This window comes from Orcinus orca, chromosome 9 (genome assembly GCF_937001465.1).
Source record: "Orcinus orca chromosome 9, mOrcOrc1.1, whole genome shotgun sequence".
NCBI classification, from domain to species: Eukaryota; Metazoa; Chordata; class Mammalia; order Artiodactyla; family Delphinidae; genus Orcinus; species Orcinus orca.
Genome location: NC_064567.1, coordinates 92,261,628 through 92,272,236, shown reverse-complemented (window position 1 = coordinate 92,272,236; position 10,609 = coordinate 92,261,628). Strand labels below are relative to the sequence as shown.

Here is a 10,609-nt window from a genome sequence, read left to right as displayed (position 1 = left end):
ATTTTGTCATGGTGATTACACAACACGGATAAATTTGTCCAAACTGCAGAATGTACAGCACCAAGAGTGAACCCTAAAGTAAACTATGGACTCTGATAATGATGTGTCCATGAGGCTCATCAGTTGTAAGAAATGTACTGCTATAGATCAGGGAGGCCAGGGGAGGGGCAGGAGTTATATGGGAAATATCTACCTTCTGCTCAATTTTGGTGGGAACCTAAAGCTGCTCTAAAAAGTAAAGTATTATTTAAAAAATGCCGAGCAACTTCTTATAAAGAGGTTGAATTGGGCTTCCCTGGTGGCGTAGTGGTTGAGAGTCCGTCTGCCGATGCAGGGGACATGGGTTCGTGCCCCGGTCCGGGAGGATCCCACATGCCGTGGAGCGGCTGGGCCCGTGAGCCATGGCCACTGAGCCTGCGCATCCAGATCCTGTGCTCCGCAACGGGAGAGGCCACAACAGTGAGAGGCCCACGTACCGCAAAAAAAAAAAAAAAGGTTGAATTTTGTAAGAGAGTGGGAAGGGAGGCTGCAGGGAGAAAAAAAGAGGTAAAAACTTTTGCTCCTGATATGACCCTATGCCTCAACTTTTGCTGGCCCTTATAAAAACATGCAGTGCAGAAGATTAGAACAGACATTTCATCAAAGAAGATATACAGGTGAAAAGAAATTCAACATCATTAGTCATTAGGGAAATGCAAATCCAAACCACAATAAGACACCACTACACACCTATTGGAATGACCAGTATTAAAAACACTGACCATAACAATTGCTCCTGAGGATATGAAGGAACTGGAACTCTCAAATACCGCCCTCACGATATTACATGCTAAAAAAGGTTACAGCCACCTAGTAAAACAGTCTGACAGTTTCTTACAAAACTACCATGAAACCCAGCTATTCCATTCTTACATATTTGCCCAAGAGGAATTAAAGCCCATGTCCATACAAAGACTTGTACATGAATGGTCATAGCAGGTTCTTTTGTTTTGTTGTTGTTGCTTTTTTGCAATAGTCAAATTGTAGTTTATCTATCCCATGGATACCACTACTCAGCGATAAAAAAGAATGGCTATTGATACATCCAACGACATAGATAAATTTCAAGATAATTATGTGGAGTGAAAGAAGCCATACAAAAAAGAATATATACTCAATGAATCAATTTGTATAAAACTCTAGGAAATGAAAATTAACCTCTAGTGACAGCAAGCAGATCAGTGGTTGCCTAGGGATGGGCAGGTGGAGGGGTGAGGAGAGGCAGGATGAAAGGGTTCTATGGATATGTTCATTATCTCAATTGTGGTGATGGCTTCACAGGCATGTATGTCAAAGTTTATCAAATTGTACACTTCAAAAATGTGCATATCTAGTAACAAATAGAAAAAATAAAATAAAAAATACTTATGATAGGATCAAATAATCAAATATTTAGGGCTAAGTCCAATACTGTGTTGAATAAGAGTGGTCATAGCGGGCACCCATGTTTTGCTCCTGATGTGAGAGGAAAACCTTTCAACCTTTCATCATGGAGTATGATGTTAGTTGTGAGTTTGTTGTATACGGTCTCTATTATGTTGAGGTATGTCGCTTCTATACACACTTTGTTGAGGATTTTTATTATGAAAGAATGCTGTATTTTGTCAAATGCTTTTTTTGTGTCTATTTAGATGCTCATACAATTTTTATCTTTTATTCTATTAATGTGGTGTATCATATTTGTTGATTCCATATGTTGATCTATTCTTGCATCCCAGAGATAAATCCCTCTTGGTCATGGCGTATGATCCTTTTTTTAAAATATAAATTAAAAAAAATTTATTTATTTACTATTTATTTTTGGCTGCATTGGGTCTTCATTGATACACGTGGGCTTTCTCTAGTTGCGGCGAGCAGGGGCTGTTCTTTGTTGCATGCATGGGCTTCTCATTGTGGTGGGTCCTCTTGTTGTGGAGCATGGGCTCTGGGTGTGTGGGCTTCAGTAGTTGTGGCACACGGGCTCAGTAGTTGTAGCTTGAGGGCTTTAGAGCGCAGGCTCAGTAGTTGTGGTGCACGGGCTTAGTTGCTCCATGGCACGTGGGATCTTCCCAGACCAGGGCTCGAACCCATGTCCCCTGCATTGGCAAGGGGATTCTTAACCACTGTGCCACAAGGGGAGTCTGGCGTATGATCCTTTTAGTGTGCTGTTGCATCTGGTTTGCTAATATCTTGTTGAGGATATTTTGTATCTATATTCATCAGGGATATTCGTCTATGATTTTCTTTTCTTGTAGTGTCCTTATCTAGCTTTGGTATCAGGGTAATGCTGGCTTTGTAAAATGAGTTTGGAGTTTTTCCTCCTTTTCAATTTTTTGGGGAAAGTTTGAGACGGATTGGCATTAGTTCTTTTTAAAATGTTTGGTTGAATTTGCCAGTGAACGCATGTGGTTCTGGGCTTTTCCGTGTTGGGAGGTTTTTTAATTTTTTTTAAAATTTAATTTAATTTAAAAATTTTATTTATTTATTTACATCTGTTGGGAAGTTTTTGATTGCTGATTCAATCTCCTTACTCATCACTGCTCTGTTTAGATTTTCTACTTCTTTATGATTCAGTCTTGATAAGTCATGTGTTTCTGGGAATTTATCCATTTCTTCTAGGTTATCCAATTTGTTGGCATATAATTGCTCATAATAGTCTCTTATGATTCTATGTATTTCTATAGTATCAGTTATAATTTCTCCTCTTTCATCTGATTTTATTTATTTGAGTATTCTCTTTTTTTCTTAGTTAGTTTAGGCAAAGATTTGTCAATTTTTTAATCTTTGCAAAAAAAACCAACCCTTAGATTTTTTCTGTTGTTTTTCTGCCTCTATTTCACTTATTTCTACTTTGATTTTTACTATTTCCTTTTTCTGGTTACCTTGGGCTTAGTTCTTCTTTTTCTAGTTCCTTGAGGTGTAAAGCTAGGTTGTTTTTGAATTGCCTTTTTTCTTAAGATGTGCATTTATTGCTATAAACTTCCCTCTAAGAATTACTTTTGCAGCATCCCATAGGTTTTGGTATGTTGTATTTCTATCTTCATCAGTTTTGAGATATTTTAAAATTTCCCTTTCGATTTATTCTTTTACCTTTTGGTTGTTAAGGAGTATGTTGTTTAGTTTCCACGTGTTTATAAATGTACTTGTTTTTCGTGACCTTGACAGCCCTGTTGAGTACTGGCAAGCTCTCCTGTAGAATGTCCCCAATATGAGCTTGCCTGCTCTTTTTCCTGTAATTAGACTGGAGTTATTTTTTTTTAGAAAGAATACCAGAGAGGTGAAGTACCCTTTTTATCACATCATTTCAGGGGGTAAATGACATCCACATGACATACTGGTAATGTTAACCATCATACTGGTAATGTTAACGTAGTGTTTTGCAGGTTTCACCATGGTAAATATATGATTTAATACGATTAAAATATAGATCTATGAGACTAGAGATGCTGTATGTTTTGTTTACTGCTATATCCTCAATGTCTAGAACAGTACATGACTCATAGGCACTCAATAAATGTTTGTTGAATGAATAAATGAACAAATGGAAGGATGAATTAGAGATCCTTAGCTTCCCACTCTACTCAACTCTTTTAAAAAATTTGTTCTGACCATACTTGTGATCACTAACAGCAATTATATGAGAGCAAATAGTCCATATGAACGAATACATATTGACAGTAGCACACATTAGTTGACCGGTGACTTACTTATTAAGACTACATTTAATTTTGGTTTGAAAAGCCAGGGCAAGATGAGCATTGTGTTTCTGTGCAAATGTTTTAGCCTCTTTGACTATCTCATGTCTGGTATGGGGGTGGTTTTTCTTTCCTTGTAAGTTAATATTAGGATTTAGTGAAATCACATAGTAAGTGCCTCAGTGTCTGGCATTTTGCTCAATAAATGTTGGTTTTTACTTCACTTTCCACAATCTTCTGAAGCATGTGGATGAATTAATTCTTCTATTCTGGGACAGTCTTTTTCTACAAAAGAGCATTTTTTATCTGGAAGATCAGTGCAGACAATTCCATTTCATTAAAGAGCTGGTGATTTAATAATTTACTTAGAAACAGGCTGTGGCTTCCATTATAAAACTCATCTGGCATAAGTGCATAGGACCACTATTATTTTCCTACAGGCAGGAAAGCTGATGGAATAGAAATACTTTACAAATGTGCACAGAATGGTTTACCCTCATGCAATGTCTGCACCTGAAGAAATATCATATGATGCCCTGCAGTGGATGTGGCTCAACATAAAATTTGTCACTTCCCAAGCGCTTGAAATATTGCCCCATTTCATACACCCCTGCACTGCACGTGCTTATTTGGTAATGCTGGCTTGCCTCCTTATTTCAGTAGTTGAAGTGACGAAGCCCTGTTTTATAATTTACCAAGTGATTGAAGGTGCCAGGCAGATCTGTATTACCACAGTAATGTCACTGATTCCTAGTTCTTAAAGAAGAAGAAAGGACAGTGAGTGTTTAGCTTGAGGGTGATGTGTTCCGTGGGAATTATATTCTCTGCAAGTTGTTTATGATTTTTTTCTTCTGTACAGCCAGAGGAGTGGAGGGACATATTTCAAATTCCCATTGGCAAGGACTCCTGGTTCTTTTATAAAGATTTGTAAAATTCCAACCCTTTGAATCTTGTCAGTGGTCTGTGGACATCCTCCAGGCTTTCCTATCATAAAGCTTTCAACACACAGAGCTGAGTGGGCTGGGCAGGAAACGTGTATGTGAGAGTGTGTGCTTGCATGTGTGTGTGTCTATATGAAGCTGCCTTGATTGAAATGCCAATATTCTGTCACCTTCCGGTCGGAATTTATCATAGCAATAAAACGGACGCATCCCCCTACATCGTGAAGTGTAGCAGTTGAGTCTTGCTATTTATTTCGTTGAGTCAGCTTAATGTAGATCAGGGTTCAGGACTTCCTTTTGGTTCCTTTCTTGTTTGTCTTCTCTAGAGCTTCGCAGAGCTGTTGAATTCAGGCAAAAATCATTGCCCTGGAGCTGTGACAGTTCTCCACGTGGAGAGGGGCAGGGATCACATTCAATCTTCAGAGACGATCAGTGTGAGTGGAATTTGCCAAGTTCTATGGTTTGAAAATGTCTACATTTTCTATTTTCAACTCCTCTTGGAAAGTATAAATCACCAAATGTTGGCAAAGTTTTCACTTCTTCCCAAATCATCAGATAATGGATAGTGGGTGTTGCCTAGCCACAGACGTTGGTTTGTGGTCTGCAGGTTCAAAAAAGCACTTCAAAAGTGCTCTCAGAAGCTTCTGAGGTGTGGGAGTAAATGACAGAAAAGCAGAATTAAGCAATAGTCATCTTTTTAGGAGGACAGACTTCAGCTGTTCTTTTATTCTTTGTATGTTGATTCAGATTCAAAAGTTTCTATGGTTCCGTAAACCAGGATGCTGTACAAAAAATAAATTGAGTCATAAACACCGCCAAACAGGTTTGACTTCCCCATGAACACTGGTGATGGTTAATTTTATGTGTTGACTTGACTGGGCTTAAGGGATGTCCAGATAGCTGGTGAAACATTGTTTTTGGGTGTGCCTGTGAGGGTGTCTCAGGAGGAGATTAGCGTTTGAATCAGCAGACTGAGTCAAGAAGATCATCTTCCCCAATGTGGGTGGGTGGGCATCCTTCAATCTGTTGAGGGCCTGAGTAGAACAAAAAGGTGGAGGAATTCTCTCTCACTGCTTGAGCTGGGACATCCATCTTCTCCTCTCCTTGGACATTGATGCTCCTGGCTCCCGGTCTTTCTGACTTAGATTGGACCAACCCCATCAGCCCCATGATTCTCAGGCTTTCTGACTGGGGCCACCAGGGAAGCCCCTGGAGAAGGGGCATTTTTGATGAGGCATCGCGGTAAGAGGTCTGAAGGCGAGTGGGATGAAAGGGTGTGTATGTGCCGGAGACGTTGTGTGAATGGGAGGCAAAGAGAGACTCACTTGACCGAGGGAGGTGGTTGAACAGCCATTTTAAATTATTGGTGTTTTTCTGGATTGTGAAATACAATTCTAAATGCAGGGAGAAAGCAGCCAAGTCCCCCACATTGATCAGAATAACAACAAGGCTAATGTCCACTTGGGCAGCCCCCTCTTAGAGCCCACTTGGACTCCTCTACCTAAAGGAAGGGAGCTGAGAAGCTCTTAACTCTCAAAACTTTGTATAGTGAGAGTTTATGCACCTGGCACCTGTTTCTGCACAATAGTACAGTAAGATAAAAAGTATAACAAGTGGGGTGAATGCAATTAAAGATACATATGGAAAGATAAATTTGGTGTTTCATAAAATCATTTTGGGGGAGGTAGAACTCATTAGGTTGTGAAAATGAATCACGGTGAGAACAAGGTCCCACTGGCAGAGGATCACTCACCACAGAGCAATTCTGCTGTTGTCTTGGGGCTCTGCGTGGAGCGTGGATTGATGATGATCCCTTCTTTATTGAGACTCTGGGCTCACGTCTCGTTTATGCTTATGCCTGCCAGATGGAAGAGCCTTTATTTGTTATTGCATTTCTCAGCCGTTTCTTGATCTCTGAGGCTCGAGTGCAGAGACGCTGAAGTGATACAGTAAGTACGCCCGGGAAATGCATCGGTAAACACTAAAAGAGAAGACAGTGCCGAGGGCAGAAGTTTATTCCACAGGATAACAGGGATGAAGTTAAGAAAAGGAAAGATCAGTGTTCAATATCAGGAAAAATACCTTGGCCGTTCAACTTTAAAAATAACTTCCCAAGGGAAGCTGTGAAAATCCCACTACCTGAGGCATTTGAGAATAGATGGGGTGATGCACTGGACATTATCCTGCAGGGAGTCAAATGTCCTCTGGTCCAGGGAGTGAACTAAAATAGCCACAAACCCCACACAATCATCTTTTGTGGTTAAGATTCTGGGAGTCCAGTCAGGTCTTGCTTTATTGAATCCTTTGCTACAACCAGTATGAATTTCCCCAGGCTGAATTGAAGAGTTGAAGCATCTTAGAACTTGAGCCTTGGCGGGCACTTGTGCCCATGGCCTGGCCAGTTAAGAGCTTATTCCGTGTGGCATCTGTCTTACATGTTGCACTGATTGGTGGTGTGGTTCGCACCCCCTTCCCTCCCTTCCCTTCCTCTCTTCTCCTCAGTAAAGGAAACAGATGTGGGGTGGCAAAAGCTTGGAAACCACTCCTCTGCAATGAGTCATCCTGGTATGCCTGTTGGATGCCTGCTCTCTGCTGCACACTGCACTGCGGTCTGGCATTTGGAGGAGAATGTAGGTCTCACCAGAGCCAACGTGAGACATGGGAACTGCTGAGGTCTGCTGGCCATTCCGCAGTGGACAAGGCCTGCAAAGCTTGTAGAGTTGCCATTAAAATCTTCTCCCTGCTCCTGCCCCAGAGATCTGCTCGGGGTTCTGGGTCTTTTCTGTTTTACAGCTATTGTTAATGATTTGATGTGGGGGGCGGGGTAGGGGGACAGAAGGGAGAGGAGGAAAGTTTTAATTCCCTGAGGATAGACCAAACCTGTAGTCAAGTTCAGCTCTAAGAGACTCTAGAGTGAAAATGTTGAAGGCCAGCTGCTCATTCTTCTTTCCTCTCCTAATTAATTGCAATTGATCCCAAAATACTTATATTTGGGGGAAGTCTCTGAAGCTGGAGCTGGATCAAGTTGCTGATATGGTCACAGAACTGGATCTGAGGCAAGCACAGGAGCATAGGCAAGTCAAAAGGGCTTCCCTGGTGGCGCAGTGGTTGAGAGTCCGCCTGCCGACGCAGGGAACGCGGGTTCGTGCCCCGGTCCGGGAGGATCCCACGTGCCGTGGAGCGGCTGGGCCCGTGAGCCATGGCCGCTGAGCCTGCGCGTCCGGAGCCTGTGCTCCGCAACGGGAGAGGCCACAACAGTGAGAGAGCCGCGTACCGCCAAAAAAAAAAAAAAAAAAAAAAAGGCTGAGAAGGCATTTTTCACAAAGGTAGAACAATCTTAAAATTTGTACGGAACCATGAAAGACCTTGAATAGCCAAAGCACTCTTGAGAAAGAAGAACAAAGGTGGAGACATTATGGTCCCTGATTTCAGACTATATTACAAAAAACTATATTATAGTAATCAAAGCAGTATGGAATTGTCATAAAAACAGACACATAGGTCACTGAAACAGAATAGACAGCCCATGCACATATCATCAATTAATTTACAACAAAGCGGTCAAGAATACACAGTGAGGAAAGATAGTCTCTTCAATAAACGATGTTGGGAAAACAGGACAGCCACATGTAAAAGAATGAAACTGGACCACTATCTTACACCACACACAAAAGTTAACTCAAAATGGATCAATGACTTGAACGTAAGACCTGAAACCATAAAACTCCTAGAAGAAAACATAGGCTGTAAACTTCCTTGACACCGGTCTTGGCAATGATTACTGAATTTGACACCATACGCAAAGGCAACAAACGCAAAAATCAACTGGGACTACATAAAACTCTAAAGCTTCTGCACAGCAAAGGAAACCATCAACAGAATGAAACGGCAACCTACTGCATGGGAGAAAACATTTGTAAATCATATATCTGATTAACATACAACTCATACAAACTCATGCAACTCAGTAGAAAAAACAAACAATCTGATTAAAAAATGGACAAAAGATTTGAATAGATAGTTTTCCAAAGAAGACGTACAGATGGCCAACAGGTACCTGAGAAGTGCTCAACATCACTAATCATCAGGGAAATGCAAATCAAAACCACAATGAGATATTACCTCACACCTGTCAGAATGGCTATTATCAACAAGACTCAAAATAACAAGTGTTGGCAAGAATGTGGAGAAAAGGGAACCCTTGTTCACTCTTATTGGGAATGTAAATTGGTGCAGCCAGTACGGAAAACAGTACGAGGTTCCCCCCAAATTAAAAGTAGAACTACCATATGAAATAACCAGGAATTCCATTTCTGGGTATTTATCTGAAGAAAGTGAAAACACTAATTCAAAAAGATATATGCAACTCCATGTTCATCGCAGCATTATTTACAATAGCCAAGATATGGAAGCAATCTAAGTGTCCATGGATGGATGAATGGATAAAGAAAATGTGATATGTATACATTTTATATATATATACATGATATATATGAAGTATGATACACATACAATGGAATATTATTCAGCCATGAAAAAGAATGAAATCCTGCCATTTGCAACAACATAGATGGACCTTGAGGACTTATGCTGAGTGAAGTAAGTCAGATAAAGACAAATATTTTATGATCTTGCTTATTTGTGAAATCTTAAAAAAAAAAAACAACCCCACAAAAACCCAACCAACCAACCAACCAAACAAACAAAAACCCTAAGCTTATGGATACAGAGAACAGGTTGGTGGTCGCCAGAGGTCGGGGGGTGGGCACATGGGTGAAGGGGGCTAAAAAGTACAAACTTCCAGCTGTAAAATAAATGTCATGTTGATTTAATGTACAGCATGGAGACTATAGTTAATACTGTATTGTGTATTGGAAAGTTGCTAAGTTTAGAATTTTTCATCACAAGGAAAGAAATTTATAACTGTGTAGTGATGGGTAACTAAATTATTGTCATGATCATTTTACAATATATACAAATATCAAATCATTATGTTGTATACCTGAAACTAGTATAATGTTATATGTCAATTATATCTAAATTTAAAAAAAAAGAGAGACTGAGAAGGACTTGTAAGTCAGTTCCTGGGGTGTTTTCCAACTCAGTTTATTCCACACTTTCTCAGTTGATTGGAATGTGTAGCAATTTTTTCCACACAGTAGACTCTGGCCATCTATGGGTGTAACACTTACAGTCTAAGCCACTTCAGCATGATCCAGAAGTCCATTCTATGAGGCAGAGTGCAAAGTTTTGCCGAGGCATGAATTTCAGTCACTGAACTGCAAAGTAGTTGTGGCTGAGAGTCAGTTATCTAGTGAGTGGAAACAGCTCATTGCCCAGTCTCTACCTCTTACAGCGGCCCTTTCCATTTTCTTCGTTGTTCTGTGTGAGAAGGTTTGGAGACATCCTTGGTGAATGCTGTGATTCTTAAATGCCTTGTGACTACAAGCCATAGCCCAGCCTGGCCCAGCCCAGCCTTGCTCAACAGGCACAATCGTAAAGAAGACCCAAGGAGCTGTCAACAGAACAAATTTGAACCTGTTCAACACTACTTATTCATCTTTTGTTGTGGGCCAGGTCCTGTGTTAGGTGTCATAAGAGTTACAAAGATGAGTATGACCTAGGTTGTGCCCTCAAAGAAAATACAACCAATAGGAGGAAAGAAACAGCACAAATGACCGTAATATAGGGCAGGGCCAGATAACCGCTCTGGGGTGTTTTTCACACCAACAACCAATTCTCTGATTCTTCAGACATCATCTTGGTGTTCAATGATTCAATTCAATTCTGACACTACTTGTTCGCGCAGGCCTCCCAGTTTAAGGGTTCAGTCTCACAAGACTATCCCCTGCTTCAGATGTCAGTCACAAATCCTGGGCCTCCCATACTTCTGACCTACTGGCTATAAACTGGGTGTTCCCATAACTTCCCCTTTAGGTTTGGTAATTTGCTAGA

The 10,609-nt window shown here is 40.7% G+C and overlaps 1 long non-coding RNA gene across 1 annotated transcript; it reads right to left on the bottom strand.

Annotated features, from left to right (window-relative positions):
• Window positions 1-2,984: 2,984 nt before the first annotated feature.
• LOC117203544 (uncharacterized) lies at window positions 2,985-10,124 on the bottom strand. The gene is made up of 3 exons (XR_004486355.2): window positions 9,847-10,124; window positions 6,408-6,635; window positions 2,985-5,436 (listed from the first exon to the last, which is right to left on the bottom strand). It is a non-coding gene; the product is annotated as an uncharacterized LOC117203544 (long non-coding RNA).
• Window positions 10,125-10,609: the final 485 nt, after the last annotated feature.